Here is a 21134-nt window from a genome sequence, read left to right on the forward strand (position 1 = left end):
AAAAGGAATGATAATCTGACTTTAACTTTAGTTTGCAGGTTAGGCTACTGATGTGTGTGGCAAATGACGGGCATAAGTCCAACCAGATATAAGTATTTGTAAGAAGTAACAAATTAGATCCGTCAGCATAAGTAATAGTAGGATGACTGATTACTTGCTTCTGGCTGAATGAAATGAACTTGGTCTTAGCAGTGTTGAGAAGGAGATGCCGTTTATGGAAGGCCTGTGCCACAGAGGTAAGGCTGAGCTGGAGAGAGGAGGCCGCATTTTCCAATGAAGGTCCAACCAAATACAAAATTGTGTCGTCAGCATCGAGATAAATCCGGAAACTGTTGGGAAACAGTTTTGGCTGTCATTGATGTAGATGGAGAATTGTGTTGGACCCAGAATGGAGTCTTGTGGCACACCTTTAGAGACTGGCAATGGCTCTGTTGGACACGGTCAGAAAGGTAGCTGGAGAACCAGTCACAACAGCCACTGGACAGCAAAATAGTGTGATTGACAAAATCAAAAGCCTTTGCGAGGTCAACAAAGGTGTCAATACAGACTTTTTAATTGTTCATTGCCGGGATGACCTCATCCAGGACCTTCATTGTTGCCGCAATACAGCCATGACCTTGCCGGAAACCTACTTTTGGCTAAACATGGCAGAATGCAGATGGGCCGATAACAATTTGGATCTGTGCCAACACTTCCTTTGAAAAGCGAGAAAACCATAGCTGACTTCCAATCAGGTGGAAGAAAGTTGGCCTCTAAAGACATTGAATAGTTTTGACACAGGAGCAGCAATAATATGAGCAGCGGCCAACAAGAACATGGGCTCTAAGCCGTCAAAACGGGCAGATTTATCTGTGTTCAGCTTCATGAGTTCATCCCTTACTTCAGTGACAGGAAAAGGTGTGAAGGAGAACACATGAGTGAGTGCTTGATGTATACATTGAAATTAATGGCAATTTTCTATTCCTCTAATTTCTAGTCCATGATCGTAAAACGTCCACAAAAGGGTGGCCGATAAATAAGGCTCGTATCGGTACTCACCCATCCCTAATTAAAACAACTATATTCATTGTAATGATGAGTTGTATATTTAATTGTCATGGGGCTTTTTCCGTCTTTGCTGTATGCTGTTCCATCAACATATGTCTTAGCAAAAAAGGTTTGGGACTGCTAATAGCAGTGAACACAACAATCGCACAGTAAGCGCAACTCCTTTTTTAATGCACCTCTAAACATGTATTGACTCATATACGGTATTCTGATTGAATTACTTTTCTTTATGTCTACAGAATAAAAATTAAAATGGTCTTTTTCAGAATGCAAGAGTAGCCGCCAGGCAGAGCAGCCCACACGGCCTGGCTGGCTACTCAAGGTATTATTTGATTACTATATTAAATGTAATCTTTGCGTGTTCGAAATAATTGCAGATGAGATCTGATGAAGAAGCTTGTTTTGCAAAAGATTTATTTTAGGAGCTCCTAAAAGACACAAGACATGCTTACATTCAAAGGTGATATTAAGCCTCGAGTGTGTCAATATGAAAACACACAGTCGCTTTATAGATGAAAAAAAGCATACTCCTCCTCTGAGGCTGGACAAAGGGTTAGTAATTATAATAGACAGACAAGTGATTTACTGACATGTTTACTCCAGTTCCGTCCAAAGCCGGAAATATATGATTACACAGGTAATGCCATGCGACCTAGACTCCCTCAGACCAACAGTGTTATCTTCCATGAGAACTTGCCTCCCTTGTGCATTCCTATCTCACCAGCTGGAAGGGAGTGAAAAGTGTTATTCATTACAATACAGTTAATATGTCCAATATATTTCACACAAACATTATCACAGTTATATGGCATCTATATGCTATAAGTAAATTCATAAACAGTAAAAATATGCATAGAAAATGTTAAATGTCTTCAGTCCCTCAATGAACAAATAAATTTGTTCAAAATAAGACATTAAACCCCTTAGAAATAGTCTAGAGAAAAATTCCAGCCGGATCTTCATCTGATGTCGCCACCGCGGTCATAGCTTTAGAAGTTACAGATTCTACCATCATATAAGACGACTTGTTTTGTACATCTTGCTTTTCAATGGCTGTGGCAATAAGCCGCGTGCACAACGATCTCAAACAAGGAATACAGCAACAACCGCAAGTTGTCAAAAAAGCTGAAACCAAATTTTTATATCTTCCAAAAGCATCCATCCAGTTATCCAAATTGACGTATCGATACCGGACTGCTCTTTCATTTTTTTTTTTTGTTCGGAGTCCCTCAATGGCATTGGTTAAACTTCCATCCGGTGCAGTGTTATTAGGAATAAAAGTACAACATTGTTCTGCGAACATTGAACAAACACCACCCCTTTCTGCAAGTAACATATCAAGGGCTATACGATTCTGATTAAGTCATTTTAGGTTGTTCTGTCTTACTCATAGTTTTATCAATGCAAATTAAAATTGGAAAATAGGGATCAGTTCCAGAGAACCATGCCCACAGCATTAGGCCATAACAAAAGGTGTTATTTATGGTTACATTAGGTGGCCGGATATTACCTTCAGGAAGAACAAAAGTTAATTCGAATTGATGTCCCATTCTACTCAATGTTACTCTCTTGCTAAAAAAAACTGCCTCTCCACTGGAACCTGACGGCCAGTATCGGCCACTTTGGGTGGTAATGAAGGTGCTCCAGTCCAGTCGTAAAACACTACCTGTCAAATACCACCAGTACTTGAGCCAAAGGCCCCCCTTCGTCGGCCCCCCACTACTAAATCCCTTCAAAGATTTAATGGGGAGTTTGACAGATGTGTTTGTGTTAGGAGCAACGGTCAGGACAATTGAGTTATTATACGCCCAGTTCATTATCCACGGGATTTGGGTGGAAATAACATTTCTTTTATCACGGTGTGTTGTATTCAAACTCACGTCCAGGGGTTTCATGAATAACCAAAATGGCACAACAATTAACAAGAGAAAAACCGTCACAATGCAGCAATTAGTAGCAGAGTTCTTCATCGAAGCCATCTTGAGAAGAAGTTCTTTTGTCGAAGGAGAAGGATGTTTGTCAGTCGCTGGTTGATTTTATTTTATTTTTTTAGAGGCGTTGTCAGCCTTTTTCCGAACCCTGGCTCACTGCCAGAGATCGCAGGAAAGGTCACGGGACTTCATTCCCAGTGTGACTCTATCCTTGTGGATTGATGAAAAGGGGCATGTGACTCAAATCACCATTGAGTGATTTCCCCCTTTCAAACAGCAGATTGACACTTGGTCAGCTTTGCCCATGGAAAAGGCACTACAATGAATCTCCTTCCAGGACCTCCTCGGCGTGCAGCTTCCCTCCTTGGACAGCTTGTCAGGCAGACACTGGAAACGGCGTGTTTTGGATCCGTCAGATGGCTCCAACTGGTGTGGGCGTAGATCATCAGATGATTGCCCTTGGAGGCAGCGTTGAACCAGAAACAGCCGGCCTTGTAGATGAGAGATGATACCAAGTAGCTCCTTTCCGATACAAGCGCACCGCACAGGATGTACGCTCCTTGACCTTAAATGGACCTAGCCAACGAGGACAAGACCATTTACGTTTAGTTACTTTCAACCACACATATTCACAATCATTTATTTTTTAAGGAACTTCTGGTTAGTTATCTGTTAGCTTAGAGAATGTAGACACTATCTCTTTAATTACTGGGGGCCTCTCAACGTGTGACTCCCCCAGCGGAAAATTGGGGGTGGGAAATGGTCTGTTTTTATGACCCTCAAAAGGAGTCCAGCCTTTTTATATCTTATGAAGTTTTTGTTTTTTCAAATGGGTTTCGTCTAATCCAATATTCCTAAGAAGCCCTTATAATAGTAGATAATGATTAATCAAATATTTTACCATGATATTTACTGTTGTAGATTTAGCATAAATGTGCTTTTTATCATACATCAAATTTCTGTATTTTTTACGCTGGTTTTTATTATAGCAGTGTAAATCATTTAAAAACAACATCATCTTAACCCAAAACTGCTCATGTCCGGCCGGGCCATAAACAGTCTGAGAAGAGATTTATATATAAATTTATACCTTTAATAAACACTGCAGTCCTGCAGTTCATTTTTACAACTTGTCTCATAAAATAATGTCCACCAGGTGTCCCAATGTTCCTTCCACACCTAAATGGCAAATTCCATGGGCTCTACAAATTATACTTTTCAATTGTTTCTGAAATTGAATATACTTACTTATTTAACTTATTTTCACCATGTGTTGTCTTCGCCAGCACTTACTTTTCCTCCCATGGTCAAAATCCAAACACCTCAGTTCTCCATCTGTGAATTAATTCACTCACATACTATAGAAGTATCACCTCATTCAGACTAACCTATAGTCCTACATTTATTTAATTCAACATGAACTGTTTGTGTGCATACCTTCCTTCGTGACACACACAGACAGACCAGTAACTGACTCCCTCATCTGATAAAGATCAATTTTGATCATTTCAGACCTGAATGTGAAAACTGCAGCCGCTTACAAATTGCTGCTTCAAAAAGGGAAAAAAACTGACACCTTGTGTCCTGTTGATAATAAAAACCAAATTGGGGCAATTTGGCCAACACCAAGACTACAGGAGCAGATCCTGCTTAGTCTTGCAACAACAATTCCTAAAAACAAAAGCCCTTGGAGGCGCAAATTTGAATTCTGTCCAGGCAACACAGAGTGAGGAAAAAACTAACTGTAAAATAAGATAAAAGATCAAAATACCTACTTCAAATAAACCAATAAGTAATGTTAAAATGCTAATTATCCTCCCCTCTTCTACAGAGTAGCGGGGCTTGTAAAACACAGCAGGCAACTTTGCAGATCATGACCCAATTAAAAAAAAAATCACAGTGCTGCGACCTTAATCAAAAATTTAAATTTAACCAGCAAATTCGCCGTAAGTGTTCCACATCTGAGTCCAATCCAGAAGCTAAAATTTAAAAGGAAAATGGGCAAAAAATTAGAAGACCAAATTCAACAAGCATCAAACAACGGAAAATATAGTATTAAAGATTAGAATAAATTTTATACTACCCTAATTCACATAAGCCGTTCTCAATTTCCGAAACTGTGTTGCTATAGATCACATCTCCTTTTCCTTTTTTTTTTTTTTTTTCTGGGAGATCTCAGTATTGATCATTTGAAATGTCATCATCATTGTTCTCCCTTTTTTTTTTTTTTTGTATGTGTGTTTGTGCGTGCGTGCGTGTGTGTGTGTGTGTGCGTGCGTGCGTGCGTGCGTGCGTGAGAAAGAAAAAAAAAAAAAAGAATTCCCATACCGTTCACCTAAACCGAACACTCCAAAATCCAGCCAGAGTCGTGGGGCCGCCAGGAGACCCGAAGGGGGACCAAAGAAAAGAAAGAAAAGCGAAGCCCAGCACCGACCAGACACCACCCACCGGGCCACTAACCTTCACCAACCCCAGAGACATCTAAACTCCAACAAATCAGGGAAACCTCAAGGGCCCAAAGGAGAAACTGAGGAAAGGTAGAAAGGACAGACGAAGCAGAGTGAGATCCACAGACACCAGCCTCCACCGAATCAATGACCTGAGGGAGAAACAAATTGTGTCTGAGTCTCGATAGATGCTGGTGTGGTGGATCTAGCATGCATGAAAATCTCCATCAAAGAGGGGAGCCGTCGACCCCCGCCAGGACAGAGCAAGCGCAACACCTCAGGGCCCCCCAGGCCGCGGCCGCGCCAAAGGACGACCCCCGGGCCCCGCAGGGGCCACCGGCCGGAGAGCAAACCCCGGAGCAGGAGCGCCCCCTACCCCAACGCGGCCCGCGCCCCCAACCCAACGCAGCAGGACGGGGCACTGCAGGCCCACCAGGCACCCCACCGGCCCACAACCCCCGCTCCCCCGCCCCCCCCACCCCCGCCACCCACCCCAACCCAGCCCCAACCGCCCCCAGGTCCCCAAATCCCCAGACACCCTCCCCACCCCAGCACCCCCCACCCCGGCACCCCCACCACAACCACCCCCACCAACCAGGCCGCCCCCGCCCCCACCCCCACCAACCGATAGCCCCCCAGCCCCCGACCCCAGACCCCGGGGACACACCGCCCCCAGGCATCCGCGCCGAAGAGGGGGCCGGGCAGCGGAGCGGAGAGGGCACCCGCGCCCACCCCACCACGCGGAGGGATGGAACACCAGGGGCAGAAGGGGAGATGGGGGCACCGGAGGACGGGCGGCATCCCCGAACCCCAGGCCCAGCGGGGAGAGGCCCCGGTCGTCACCCCAACGATCTAAGTGAAAAACTAACCCTGTTACTAAGTTCGCCAGCTCGCCGACTGGCGAACTCTACCCCTAAACCGTGAGTGTGACCCCACCCAGTGTATATACATAAGTGTGTGTGTGTGGTGCATTAAAATTGGGGGCAGGTGAACCGGAGCAGAGGGAAATGATATCCCCCCCTGCTCCGATCCACCCGCCCCTCAGGCATGTTAATGAGCGTATGTGGTGCATTAAAATAAATTAATGGGGGGGGGGGTGCACACGGACAGGCGACCGCAGCACTGCTCCATACTGCGGCCTGCCCCAACCGATGCCCCCCCCCCCAGTTGTGTGGTGCATTAAAATTTGGAGGGGAGCTGCAGGGCGGAGACGGTGTCTCCACCCCACCCCACTCCCCCCCAAAGTATGTTATGTGCCCTAAAATGTATTGTGCAAAACTAGTGCAGTGAGTTAAGAGGAGCGACCAGCCGGGCCCCCCCCAACCGGGCGGGGGGGGGGAGGCGCACCCGCCCACCAAAACCCCCACCCACCCCACCGGATACCGGGGCCCGCCCGAAGTGCCCGGAGGCCCACCGGAGCGGGCACAACACCAATCCCGCCCACTCCCCCGGCCCCCGGAGCGCCGAGACCCGGGCCACGGACGGAACCCCCGGCCTAGGGGAGGGGGAGGAGGGCGGACAGGGGAGGGGGAGGGGACGGGGGAAGGAGACGACAGGAAGGGCAGGAGGCAGCGGCAGGGCCGCAGAGAGAGGGGGAGAGGAGGAGGAAGGGCGACGAGGGATAAGGGACAGGGAGGCGGAGGACGGGCGGGGAGAGGTGAAGAGGGAGAGGAAGCAAGGGGGAGGAAGGGGGAGGGGAGAGGGAACCACGGGGCACCCCGGCGGCCCACAGGCCCCGACCCGCGTCGCCGGACCCAGAGCGACGGACCGCGCCGGGGCGGCGCCGCCCCGGACACCAGGGAGAGCCCCGCAACACAGCACCCCCCACGAGACCCAGGGAACGACCAAGACGCAGCCGCCACCCAGCAGCCAACAGAGGGGCAGACCCGCCCACGCCCAGCCAGGGGGGACAGCACCTGTAGAGTTAGTCCCCTGGCATGCAGTGAATCCGAATATTAGCCCTTAGTGCCCATTGGAGGTGAATCTGCTCGATCCTGTTGGCAGCAACTGGGTTCCTGACTATAAAAACACAACCATTAGTTACAAACTGCCAAATGCAGAGACATCAATGTAAGTTATCACGATGTGGTGGCTCTCGCTAACAGGCAGAATTAAATAACCAGAATTAGGTTAAAATATTCTATATACGTAGACCATATTTCTATGAATTTTGATATTTGTTTTTTATTTGAGGCCAATATTTTTTCCATTAAAATGTGATTTATGAGGAGGTTAGACCATTGGTCAATATTCAGAGTTTGTTTATTTTTCCAGTTAACAAGAATTGTTTTTTTAGCGATAGTAAGGGCTACAAGTGTAGATTGAAATTGTTTATGTGGTAGGTCAGTTGTTGTTAGGTCACCTAGCAAACACAAGTTTGGAGATAAAGGTATCCTATAGTCCAAGATAGCGGAAAGTTTTTCTAAGACTTTAGTCCAGAAATACATAACCGGAGTGCATAACCATAAAGCATGAAAATAAGTGTCTGTAGTGTTTTGTAAACACTGGAGACAAATGTCGGAGTCGGAGAGCCCCATTTTCTTCATCATATATTGAGTAATGTATGTTCTATGGATAATTTTGTATTGGATAAGTTGTAAATTTGTGTGTTTTGTCATTTTAAATGCATTTTCACAAACTTGAATCCAAAAGTCAGATTCTGGAGCTATAGACAAGTCTGTCTCCCATTTTAAGATGGGTAAAGACATTTTATCCGTATATGAAAGTAACTTATATATTTTTGAAAGTTTTTTTGTTGTTGTCGGAGAAAGCTTGGTAATATCTTTAGCTAAGCCAGGCGGTTGGAGCGTACCCTGAAGTGTTGGAATTTGTTTCTTTATCATATTTTTAACTTGCAGATAATGTAAAAAATTTCCGTTTGTTATTTTGTATTTTTGGAGCAAAGATGTATATGATATAAACATATTATCTGAGAAGAGATGGTGAAGATGTGTGATTCCTTTCTGCTCCCACACACCTAAATAAAACGTTTGGTTGTTAATTCGAAAGTCAGGGTTATGCCATAGGGGAGAAAGCCCACAGGGCTCCACTTGGGCTTTTGTAATTTCTAATGCCTTCCACCAAGCAGTCAGGGTGGCGGAAATCATTGGGTTTTTAAAACAATTATGTCGCTTAATCGATGTTGTAATAAAGAGTAAATCTAGAAGTCTGAGGTTATTACAATCCTTCTGTTCTAGTTCCAACCAACAGTTAGTATCTCTGTTGGGTTGTGCCCATAGAAAGATATATTGTAGCTGGTTAGCTATATAGTAGTACATAAAATTTGGTGCCTCTAGACCACCTTTGGATTTACTTTTCTGAAGAGTAGATAGACTAATCTTTGCTTCTTTTTTTTTTCCAGTAAAATTTTGTAATGGCTGAGTCCAACAACTGGAACCATTTAGCCGTAGGTTTAAATGGAATCATTGAGAAAAAATAGTTTATTTTAGGTAAAACTTTCATTTTAACGGTGGCTATTCGTCCTATTAAAGAAATAGGAAGATTATTCCAGCGTTCCAAGTCACTATGAATGTTATCCAGAAGCAGAGAAAAGTTTAAATTAATTAAATCAGTTAATTTAGGTGAGATTTTTATGCCTAAGTATTTTAAATTACTTATAGGAAATGAGTAATGTGGGTCCTGGCTTGCAGGGTTCCATGAATTTTCTGTAATAGGTAGAAGTGTTGATTTTGTCCAGTTAATAGAATAATCTGACAACTGTGAGAATTTAGTTATTAAGTTAAATACTTCCCCTAACGAAATCGCCGGGTTTTCCAGATAAAGTAAAATATCATCGGCATATAGATTAATTTTATGTTCTGTTACCCCAGAGTGAATTCCTTGAATCCTTCTTTCCTGGCGTATGGCTATTGCAAGTGGCTCGATAAATATTGCAAATAATAAAGGGGATAGTGGGCATCCCTGTCTTGTGCCTCTCTGTAAAATAAAGCTCTTAGATATAATCCCGTTAGTAGTAACTGTAGCTTTGGGAGAATCATATAATACTGACACCCAGTGGATAAATGATTTCCCAAAGCCAAATTTATTTAAAACAGCAAAGAGGAAGGACCAGTTAACTTTGTCAAAAGCTTTTTCTGCATCCAACGATATAATAACTGCCTTCTTATCATGCCGCTGTGACATGCTAATAAGGTTAAAGAGCCTCCTAATATTATTAGTAGAGTGACGATCTTTAATAAAGCCTGTTTGGTCGCTATGAATAATTGTCGAGATTACTGTTTCTAATCTAGATGTGAAAGCCTTAGTAATAATTTTGATATCAGTGTTAATTAGTGAAATCGGACGGTAACTTGATGGAAGGGTGGGGTCTTTTTCTGGCTTTAATAAAAGTTTAATTGCTGCTGTATTCATGTGTGGACGTATGTAACCATTAGTTTTAATTTCTGTTACTACTCTTAAGAATAGCGGAGCAAGCATTAACCAGTAGTGCTTAAAAAATATAGCCGGATAACCATCTGGGCCAGGTGCCTTGCCATTAGGCATACTATCTAGAGCACTGTACAACTCGTTTATAGTAAGTGGTGCTTCTAACATATCTTTGTCATGTTTACTTTCAGTCTTGTTTACTCCCTGTCATGTTTTCCCCTTGTCTTGTCATTTCCTGTTTTAGTGTGAAAAGTCTGACTCCTCTCGTTTCTGGTCACTTGCCCTTCCTCGTGTGGTGTCTGTGTCAACCTTGATTGTGTCCACCTTTCCCCATTACCCTCATGTGTCATCCAATCAGTGCCCTCAGCCAGGTGTGTCTTGTCATGTCATTAGTGTTGGTGTATTTAGTCGGTTGTCTCCCCCCTGTCTGTGTCGGTTCATTTTTTGCTGTTGCCACGTTCGTAAGTCTTTCGCCACGTCACGCTGACCTCTTTGCCTTATCCGGATCCATGTCATGTTGTTAGTCTCACAGGGCAGAGGCAGAGACTTGAGTGTGTTTTGCTGATCGTGTGAAAGGGGAAGAGAAGACAAATATCGTGAAAAGGAGCTTACTTGGATGGAATGGGATTGGATGGCAGGCTGATGGTGCTTCCGTGTCGACCGACGACGAGCCGGTCGCTTACGGAAGATTCCCGCTGGGTCTGATCTTGGTCGGTTCATTCTGTCAGGGCTCTGACACCATTTTGTCGCCTCAATGTTTTTTAGACTCTGACATCTCCGATGATGAAGATGAAGGTCCCTTTCCCATTAATGCACTTACGGATTACAGTTCCGAATCTGACTCCGAATTGGACTTTTTCACCAGCTTAGTTCCCCACATGTTTTCTTCACAGTTTTCATTTAGGGATTATTTTGACACCGGGTCATGTCACCCCTCCTCACCTGGGTCTCCGCCGTGTTCACCACACCGGTCCCCATCGCGTGCACCTCATAGCCCACCGTTACCGCCACGTCATGACATAGTTTCCCCTTTACCTGGTTCCTTACCCACTCCCGTTAGTTTACGTCACGATCCTTCACTCTCGGTATCCTCGGGTTATAGTCTCCCTATTGCTCCTCACTCCCCATGGTGGCAGGCTGATGAGGCTCCGGCTCCGCAGCCTCAAGTCCCTATCGTGCCACGTCAGCCAATGTCCAAAGTCCTCGAACCACGTCAGCCGATGTCCAAAGTCCCCGAACCACGTCAGCCGAAGTCCAAAGTCCCAGAACCACGTCAGCCGAAGTCCAAAGTCCCCGAACCACGTCAGCCGAAGTCCAACGTCCCCGAACCACGTCAGCCGAAGTCCAAAGTCCCCGAACCACGTCAGCCGAAGTCCAAAGTCCCCGAACCACGTCAGCCGATGTCCAAAGTCCCCGAACCACGTCAGCCGATGTCCAAAGTCCCCGAACCACGTCGGCCGTCGGAGCCTCAGGTCCCCGAGCCACGTCGGCCGTCGGAGCCTCAGGTCCCCGAGCCACGTCGGCCGTCGGAGCCTCAGGTCCCCGAGCCACGTCGGCCGTCGGAGCCTCAGGTCCCCGAGCCACGTCGGCCGTCGGAGCCTCAGGTCCCCGAGCCACGTCGGCCGTCGGAGCCTCAGGTCCCCGAGCCACGTCGGCCGTCGGAGCCTCAGGTCTCCGAGCCACGTCGGCCGTCGGAGCCCCAGGTCTCCGAGCCACGTCTGCCGACACAGCCCCAGGTTCCCGTCCCGGCTCCGACGCAGCCCCAGGTTCCCGTCCCGGCTCCGCGGCAGCCACAGGTCCCCGTCCCGGCTCCGCGGCAGCTCCCGGTCCCCGTGCCGGCTCCGCGGCAGCTCCCGGTCCCCGTGCCGGCTCCGCGGCAGCTCCCGGTCCCCGTGCCGGCTCCGCGGCAGCCCCCGGTCCCCGTGCCGGCTCTGCGGCAGCCCCCGGTCCCCGTGCCGGCTCCGCGTCAGCTCCCGGTCCCCGTGCCGGCTCCGCGTCAGCTCCCGGTCCCCGTGCCGGCTCCGCGTCAGCTCCCGGTCCCCGTGCCGGCTCCGCGTCAGCCCCCGGACTCCGTGCCGGCTCCGCGTCAGCCCCCGGACTCCGTGCCGGCTCCGCGTCAGCTCCAGGTTCCCGTGCCGGCTCCGCGTCAGCCCCAAGATCCCGTATCCGCTCCGCGTCAGGCCCAGGTTTCCGTCCCGTTTTCACGTCAGGCCCAGGTTTCCGTCCCGTTTTCACGTCAGCCCCAAGATCCCGTATCAGCTCCACGTCAGGCCCAGGTTTCCGTCCCGTTTTCACGTTAGGCCCAAGATTCCGTCCCGTTTTCACGTCAGCCCCAAGATCCCGTATCAGCTCCGCGTCAGGCCCAGGTTTCCGTCCCGTTTTCACGTCAGCCCCAAGATCCCGTATCAGCTCCGCGTCAGGCCCAGGTTTCCGTCCCGGCTTTGCGGCAGCCCCAGGATTCCGGATCAGCTCCACAGCAGCTTCCGGCTCCGCGTCAGCTCCAAGTTCCCGTATCAGCTCCACAGCAGGCCCCGGACTCCGCGTCAGCTCCGAGTTCCCATATCAGCTCCACAGCAGGCCCCGGACTCCGTGCCGGCTCCGCGACAGCCCCCGGACTCCGTGCCGCCTCCACGGCAGCCTCAAGTCTTCGCGCCTCGTCGGCCGCCTCCACGGCAGCCTCAAGTCTTCGCGCCTCGTCGGCCGCCTCCACGGCAGCCTCAAGTCTTCGCGCCTCGTCAGCCGCCTCGTCGGCAGCCTCAAGTCTTCGCGCCTCGTCGGCCGCCTCCACGGCAGCCTCAAGTCTTCGCGCCTCCACGGCAGCCTCAAGTCTTCGCGCCTCCACGGCAGCCTCAAGTCTTCGCGCCTCCACGGCAGCCTCAAGTCTTCGCGCCTCGTCGGCCGCCTCCACGGCAGCCTCAAGTCATCGCGCCTCGTCGGCCGCCTCCACGGCAGCCTCAAGTCATCGCGCCTCGTCGGCAGCCTCCACGGCAGCCTCAAGTCATCGTGCCTCGTCGGCAGCCTCCACGGCAGCCTCAAGTCATCGCGCCTCGTCGGCCGCCTCCACGGCAGCCTCCACGGCAGCCTCAAGTCATCGCGCCTCGTCGGCCGCCTCCACGGCAGCCTCAAGTCATCGCGCCTCGTCTGCCGCCTCGTCGGCAGCCTCAAGTCTTTGCGCCTCGTCGGCAGCCTCAAGTCTTCGCGCCTCCACGGCAGCCTCAAGTCTTCGCACCTCCACGGCAGCCTCAAGTCTTCGCGCCTCGTCTTCGCGCCTCCACGGCAGCCTCAAGTCTTCGCGCCTCCACGGCAGCCTCAAGTCTTCGCGCCTCCACGGCAGCCTCAAGTCTTCGCGCCTCGTCGGCAGCCTCCACGGCAGCCTCAAGTCTTCGCGCCTCCACGGCAGCCTCAAGTCTTCGCGCCTCCACGGCAGCCTCAAGTCTTCGCGCCTCCACGGCAGCCTCAAGTCTTCGCGCCTCCACGGCAGCCTCAAGTCTTCGCGCCTCGTCGGCCGCCTCCACGGCAGCCTCAAGTCATCGCGCCTCGTCGGCCGCCTCAAGTCATCGCGCCTCGTCGGCAGCCTCAAGTCATCGCGCCTCGTCGGCAGCCTCCACGGCAGCCTCAAGTCATCGCGCCTCGTCGGCCGCCTCCACGGCAGCCTCAAGTCATCGCGCCTCGTCTGCCGCCTCGTCGGCAGCCTCAAGTCTTCGCGCCTCGTCGGCAGCCTCAAGTCTTCGCGCCTCCACGGCAGCCTCAAGTCTTCGCACCTCCACGGCAGCCTCAAGTCTTCGCGCCTCGTCTTCGCGCCTCCACGGCAGCCTCAAGTCTTCGCGCCTCCACGGCAGCCTCAAGTCTTCGCGCCTCGTCGGCAGCCTCCACGGCAGCCTCAAGTCTTCGCGCCTCGTCGGCAGCCTCCACGGCAGCCTCAAGTCTTCGCGCCTCGTCGGCAGCCTCAAGTCTTCGCGCTTCGTCGGCAGCCTCCACGGCAGCCTCAAGTCTTCGCGCTTCGCCGGCAGCCTCCACGGCAGCCTCAAGTCTTCGCGCCTCGTCGGCCGCCTCCACGGCAGCCTCAAGTCATCGCGCCTCGTCGGCCGCCTCCACGGCAGCCTCAAGTCATCGCGCCTCGTCGGCAGCCTCCACGGCAGCCTCAAGTCATCGTGCCTCGTCGGCAGCCTCCACGGCAGCCTCAAGTCATCGCGCCTCGTCGGCCGCCTCCACGGCAGCCTCTAGTCATCGCGCCTCGTCTGCCGCCTCGTCGGCAGCCTCAAGTCTTCGCGCCTCGTCGGCAGCCTCAAGTCTTCGCGCCTCCACGGCAGCCTCAAGTCTTCGCGCCTCCACGGCAGCCTCAAGTCTTCGCGCCTCGTCTTCGCGCCTCCACGGCAGCCTCAAGTCTTCGCGCCTCCACGGCAGCCTCAAGTCTTCGCGCCTCCACGGCAGCCTCAAGTCTTCGCGCCTCCACGGCAGCCTCAAGTCTTCGCGCCTCGTCGGCAGCCTCAAGTCTTCGCGCTTCGTCGGCAGCCTCCACGGCAGCCTCAAGTCTTCGCGCTTCGCCGGCAGCCTCCACGGCAGCCTCAAGTCTTCGCGCCTCGTCGGCAGCCTCCACGGCAGCCTCCACGGCAGCCTCAAGTCCTCTCGCCTCGTCGGCCGCCTCAAGTCCTCTCGCCTCGTCGGCCGCCTCAAGTCCTCGCGCCTCCACGGCAGCTTCAGGACCCCGGGCGTCCTCACCCTCTGCAGCCCCGGGCCTCCTGGCTTCGGCCGCTCTCGAGCGGGGTCTCTTCGCTTCTTCCATGGCGGTGTCAGGCCCATGGGGGTGGACAGGAGATGTTCATCCCACGGCCGTCCTATTCCGGTGTGGCGTCCGGGGCGCCCTCCAGATCGGCGCCGCCGGGCTCCCCTCGTCTGGCGTCCGGGACGTCCCCCGGACTAGACTGGAGGGATGTGTCAGGTTCCCGCCTCCGCGCCCCCTCCGCCCGCCCTGTTTTTGAACTTTTTAAGGGACGTCTGGAAGCCGTCCCTCGACGGAGGGGTTCTGTCATGTTTACTTTCAGTCTTGTTTACTCCCTGTCATGTTTTCCCCTTGTCTTGTCATTTCCTGTTTTAGTGTGAAAAGTCTGACTCCTCTCGTTTCTGGTCACTTGCCCTTCCTCGTGTGGTGTCTGTGTCAACCTTGATTGTGTCCACCTTTCCCCATTACCCTCATGTGTCATCCAATCAGTGCCCTCAGCCAGGTGTGTCATGTCATTAGTGTTGGTGTATTTAGTCGGTTGTCTCCCCCCTGTCTGGGTCGGTTCATTTTTTGCTGTTGCCACGTTCGTAAGTCTTTCGCCACGTCACGCTGACCTCTTTGCCTTATCCGGATCCATGTCATGTTGTTAGTCTCGCCTTAGTTGTTTTTTCATGTTTTGCTTCAGGTTTTGTTAGTTCCATTTGTTTTGTACTTTGAAGTTAGCTTTTTTTTTATTTGAAATTAAAACCTCTTTTGGACTGCACCTCTGCCTCCTTGCTCTGCCTTCCCGCATCTGGGTCCTAAAGCCCCACCTTATTGACAATCTTTATATTCAGTAGTTAACTGAGGCATATTTAAGCTACTGAGGAATGCCTCAATATGCTCAGGGTTAGGTTTGTTAGTTTCTGAGTATAGGTTGCGATAATAGTTATAAAAAATTTGATTAATTTCTTCTGGTGATTGTGTACATTCACCAGTTGTCCCTTTAATAGCCGTTATAAGAGATTTTTCCCGATTGCGTTGAAGTTGGTTTGCAAGAAATTTACCTGATTTGTTATTATATTCAAAGTTGTTGTATCTCAATTGTTGTATTATAAACTGTGTCTTTTTAGTTAGCATATCGTCTAACTGTATTTTTGTATTTTGTAAGTCAGTCCATATTTGGTCATTTGGGTTTATTGCGTACTCATCCGTCAGTTGTTTAATTTTATCTTCCAAGTCATTTTCAAATTTTTGATCCTGTTTCTTTTTATTTCACATCTCCTTTTCCGACTGACACAACGAGGCTGTTTTGGACTCAGACGCAGAGGAAGAGGTGGAGGGTAAAGCAGCTTTTAATTAACAAAACAAAAGCTCTTCAATGAGAGAGGAAAAATAAAGACTATACAAACATTAACTGAAAGCGCTCCAAAAGGGAGGAAGTTCACAACTACATTCAAAAACAAAAATCACTCTATGACTAAACAAAACTAAGCTATACAAAATTACAAACAAAGGTTCTCTCACGAGACAAGGCAGATAAAGGCAACTGGATATCAAGGCTGTGGTCTATGGCAGGCTTCAGTGGCTCAAACGAAAACACTTCGGCACAAGACAGGGAAAACGCAGACTATTTAACACATGAGGGTAATGGGGAACAGGTGGAAACAATCAGGGATCAGGGTTGACACAGACACCACACGAGGAAGGGCACGTGACCTGAAACGAGAGGAGTCAGACTTTTCACAATAAAACAGGAAATGACAAGACACCCTCACCGCGGTGTGACAGTACCCCTTCTTCCCCTAGGGCCGACTCCTGACGGCCCAGGCTGGTCAGGATGATCCCTAAAAAAGTCTTCAATTAGAGAGTCATCCATGATGAAGCGGGAAGGTATCCACTGTCTTTCCTCGGGCCCATACCCCTCCCAGTCCACCAAGAACTGCCTGCCCCGGCCCCGCTTGCGGACGGCCAGCAATCGCTTGACTTTGTAGACGGGCCCCCCATCCACAATCACAGGAGGCGGCGGGGGCGTAGGAGCCGGAACCAGAGAACTCTCCTTGACTGGCTTGACTTGGCTTACGTGGAACGTTGGGTGAACACGCAAGGACCGAGGCAGGCGAAGACGGACCGCGGCCGGGTTGATCACCTTGGAGATGGGGTATGGGCCCACAAACCGAGGCGCCAACTTTTGGCATGGCACCTTTAAATGCAGATGTTTGGCTGACAACCACACTTTGTTCCCTGGCTGGTATACTGGAGCAGGTCTCCTTTTCCGATCCGCGGATCGCTTGCCTCTGTCCCTCTGGCGCTCCAGAACCTGCCGAGCGGCTGCCCAGACGCGATGGCAACGACGGACCAAGGCATGGGCTGAGGGAACAGAGGCCTCAGACTCTAGGTTAGGAAAAAAAGGAGGGTCGTATCCAAAAACGCATTTGAAAGGGGTGAGTCCAGTAGCAGAGGTGGGCAGGGAGTTATGGGCAAACTCAACCCAAACCAGGTGTTTGCTCCACGATGCCGGGTTCTGAGATACAAGGCACCGTAAACCGGTTTCCAGCTGCTGGTTGAGACGTTCCGACTGACCGTTAGCCTCAGGGTGGTACCCTGAGGTTAGGCTGGCTTTGGCGCCTATTAGGCGGCAAAATTCCTTCCAAAAGCGTGACACAAACTGGGGCCCCCGATCCGACACAATGTCTCTAGGGAACCCGTAAACTCGAAAAACGTGTTTAATCATGACCTCAGCCGTTTCCTTGGCTGAGGGAAGCTTTGACAAGGCTAAGAATCGGACCATCTTAGAAAATCGGTCAACTACTGTGAGAACGGTGGTCTTTCCTTTGGAGAGAGGAAGTCCCGTGACAAAATCCAGTGAAATTTCAGCCCATGGTCGAGAAGGAATGGGAAGAGGCTGTAGCAGACCCATGCGCGATCTGGTGGATGTCTTGTTTCGAGCACATACCGAGCAGGCCTCGATGTACTCCCGGACCTCCGGCTCCATGGAAGGCCACCAGAAACGCCGGGAGATGGTGTAAATTGTCCGTCGAACTCCCGGATGACAGGATAGAAGCGAGGTGTGACCCCAATGGATAACCTGTGGGCGCAGCTGCTCTGGAACAAATAGCCTATTCGCCGGGCACCCTTTTGGTGGGGTTGCCTCCCTGTTGGCTTGTTTCACTTCTCTCTCGATAGGCCATGTCACGGCTCCAATCACACAGTCCGGCGAAAGGATGGTCTCTGGTTCCTTAGTTACAGGCTCAGGATCGTAGAGACGGGACAGGGCGTCGGGTTTGACGTTTTGGGACCCTGGCCTGTAAGTGAGAGAGAAGGAAAACCGATTGAAGAACAGTGCCCATCTGGCCTGGCGTGAGTTGAGTCTCTTGGCTTTGCGTATATATTCCAGGTTCTTGTGATCGGTCCAGACCACGAATGGATGCTTTGCCCCCTCAAGCCAGTGCCTCCACTCTTCCAGAGCAAGCTTGACGGCCAGAAGCTCTTTGTCCCCAACGTCATAGTTCCGCTCGGCCTTGGATAATCGTCGTGAAAAGAATGCGCAGGGGTGCATCTTTCCATCCTTCTCTGCGCGTTGAGACAGGACAGCTCCGATCCCCTCATTGGATGCATCCACTTCCACCATGAATTGCCGCTGTGGATCTGGTACTATGAGGATCGGAGCTGTGACAAATCGTTTCTTGAGTTCTTCAAAAGCGGCTTCAGCCGCCGGTGACCAACTGAACCTCACCAGAGTGGAGGTGAGGGCATGCAGAGGGGCAGCTATTGCGCTGAACCCTCTGATGAAGCGTCTGTAGAAGTTTGCGAACCCGAGGAACTGCTGAACCTTCTTGCGGCTAACAGGAGTGGGCCACTCCGTCACAGCCCTCCCCGGAGCTATGACGAAACCCAAAAAAGAGACGGTTCCAGCATGAAAGACGCATTTCTCGGCCTTAACATACAGTTGGTGCTCCAGCAGTCTTTGAAGAACCTTGGAAACATGGATCTGATGAGTGGCTAGATCTGTCGAGTATATGAGTATGTCGTCTAAATAAACATATACAAACTGGTCCAGAAAGTCTCTCAACACGTCATTGATCATGGCCTGGAACACTGCAGGAGCGTTAGTGAGTCCGAAGGGCATGACCAGGTATTCATAATGGCCACTAGGTGTATTGAACCCTGTCTTCCACTCATCCCCCTCTCGGATCCTAATGAGGTGGTAGGCGTTGCGCAAGTCCAATTTAGTAAAGATCGTGGCTTGTTGGAGATTTTCAAAGACGGAGGACATGAGAGGAAGAGGGTAGCGGTTCTTTATCGTAATGTCATTAAGGGGGCTATAGTCTATACACGGCCGTAAGGAACCATCTTTCTTCCCCACAAAAAAGAAACCTGCTCCCGCTGGTGATGAGGAAGGACGAATCAGTCCAACCTTCAGAGAAGTTTCGATGTAATCCCTAAGAGCTGCCTTCTCTGGTCCTGAAACAGAATATAGGCGTCCCTTGGGAATGGTGGAACCAGGAATCAGTTCTATGGCACAGTCATAGGCACGATGGGGTGGGAGCGACATGGCCTTGGTCTTGCTGAAGATCTCCTGGAGGTGATGGTAGCATGGAGGCACGGCACTCAAATTCGGGTATTCTGCGTCTGTGAAGGCTTTGACAGAAATGTGATCAACCGTGGTGATGTCTACTTCTCGGTTTGGTGAACCAATCCCATGGCTCACACAATTCTTTCCCCATCCCAGAACTTCGCCAGTTACCCAGTCTACATGGGGATTGTGTGCACACAACCAAGGGTGTCCTAGGACCAGGGTCCGTGAAGGAGACTGAAAAACGTGAAAAACTAGGTGCTCCTTATGTTTGCCGACTTGGAGCTGGATGGGTTCTGTGATGTGCGTAATAATAAATAGTTCACTTCCATTCAGGGCCCTAGCCTTAATGGGCTTGATTAACGGCTCAGTCTTGGCTCCTAAATGTCTCACCAGCCCCCAGTCAATTAGGTTCTCGTCGGCCCCAGAATCTATCAGGGCATAGAGGTCTGTGGGAGTGGTGTGATGGTTGATCCTCACTGACGTGAGTCTGCGTGGAGCCGCCGCCAGAGTCGTGACTTGACTCACCTCTTGGGTCCTTTTGGCTGGGCAGGTGACCACGAGGTGATCTCGGTTCCCGCAGTAGAAACACAGCCCTTCCCGCTGTCGACGCCGTCTCTCCTCCAGCGAGATCCGCGCTCTGCCCAGTTGCATGGGCTCTTCCTCTGGTTGCGCGGAAGCTGGTTGGCGCTGAACTGACAGAGATCCGAGAGGAGCTGACCCCCCTGATGTTGAGAAGCGCGGGAAACCCTCCATTGTCCTGGTCCGGCGACCGCGGCTCTGCGTCACCTCCTGCAGCCGATGATCCGTCCGGATGGCCAGGGCGATGAGGGAGTCCAAATCCGGTGGAAGATCGACTGCGATGAGAAGCTCCTGGATGGACGTTGTCAGGCCCTTGAGAAAAACGTCGTAGAGCGCCGTGGTGTTCCAGCCACTCTCTGCCGCAAGAGTGCGGAAGCGTATGGCATAGTCACTCACGGAGTCCCTTCCTTGGATCAGACTGCTTAGCTGCCGGGCCTTTTCTCGGTCGGAACAGGCTGGGTCAAGGACTCCCTGAAGAGCGGCTCGGAATTTCGGGGCGGAGCTGCAAAGTGGGGAACAGCGGGCCCACTCTGCCGTGGCCCAGGCTCTGGCTCTTCCAGTCAGGTAAGAGATCATGAAAGCCACCCTTGAACGATCTGTGGGAAAAGCCTGGGGGGAGTACTCAAAATGAATGTCACAGTCTGTTAAAAAGGCCTTGCATTGTCCTGGCTCTCCAGAGAATCGCTCAGGAGAGGCTAACTTGATCCCTGATCCGGTATATGGCACGGGTAGGATCGGCAAGGTAGCTTGAGTCTCTGGCTCGGCCGGAGGGCTATTGGTGCGACTTCGAGCACCCGGAATCTGAGCTGAAAGCTCAGTCATTTGCGTTGCCATGGCGGTCTGAAACTCCTCCTGTCGGCGTAGACGGGCATCCTGAGCCCGCAAAGCTGCGATCCATTGCTCTCTTTCTGCTGAGTCCATGCTGGCCGAAGTGTTCTGACACAACGAGGCTGTTTTGGACTCAGACGCAGAGGAAGAGGTGGAGGGTAAAGCAGCTTTTAATTAACAAAACAAAAGCTCTTCAATGAGAGAGGAAAAATAAAGACTATACAAACATTAACTGAAAGCGCTCCAAAAGGGAGGAAGTTCACAACTACATTCAAAAACAAAAATCACTCTATGACTAAACAAAACTAAGCTATACAAAATTACAAACAAAGGTTCTCTCACGAGACAAGGCAAATAAAGGCAACAAGGCAATTGGATATCAAGGCTGTGGTCTATGGCAGGCTTCAGTGGCTCAAACGAAAACACTTCGGCACAAGACAGGGAAAACGCAGACTATTTAACACATGAGGGTAATGGGGAACAGGTGGAAACAATCAGGGATCAGGGTTGACACAGACACCACACGAGGAAGGGCAAGTGACCTGAAACGAGAGGAGTCAGACTTTTCACAATAAAACAGGAAATGACAAGACACCCTCACCGCGGTGTGACACCGACACAGTACAGAGTGCAAACTG

At 50.8% G+C, this 21134-nt stretch overlaps 1 long non-coding RNA gene across 1 annotated transcript in view; it reads right to left on the reverse strand.

The window, feature by feature from the left end:
• Positions 1-1467: 1467 nt before the first annotated feature.
• LOC144061008 (uncharacterized) overlaps positions 1468-21134 on the reverse strand; it is a 29625-nt gene continuing 9958 nt past the window's right edge. Inside the window, exon 4 of the long non-coding RNA XR_013296060.1 lies at positions 1468-3554. This is a non-coding gene — a long non-coding RNA (uncharacterized LOC144061008). The remainder of the gene's footprint in view (positions 3555-21134) is intronic.

Source organism: Vanacampus margaritifer, chromosome 11, assembly GCF_051991255.1.
Source record: "Vanacampus margaritifer isolate UIUO_Vmar chromosome 11, RoL_Vmar_1.0, whole genome shotgun sequence".
Taxonomy (NCBI): domain Eukaryota; kingdom Metazoa; phylum Chordata; class Actinopteri; order Syngnathiformes; family Syngnathidae; genus Vanacampus; species Vanacampus margaritifer.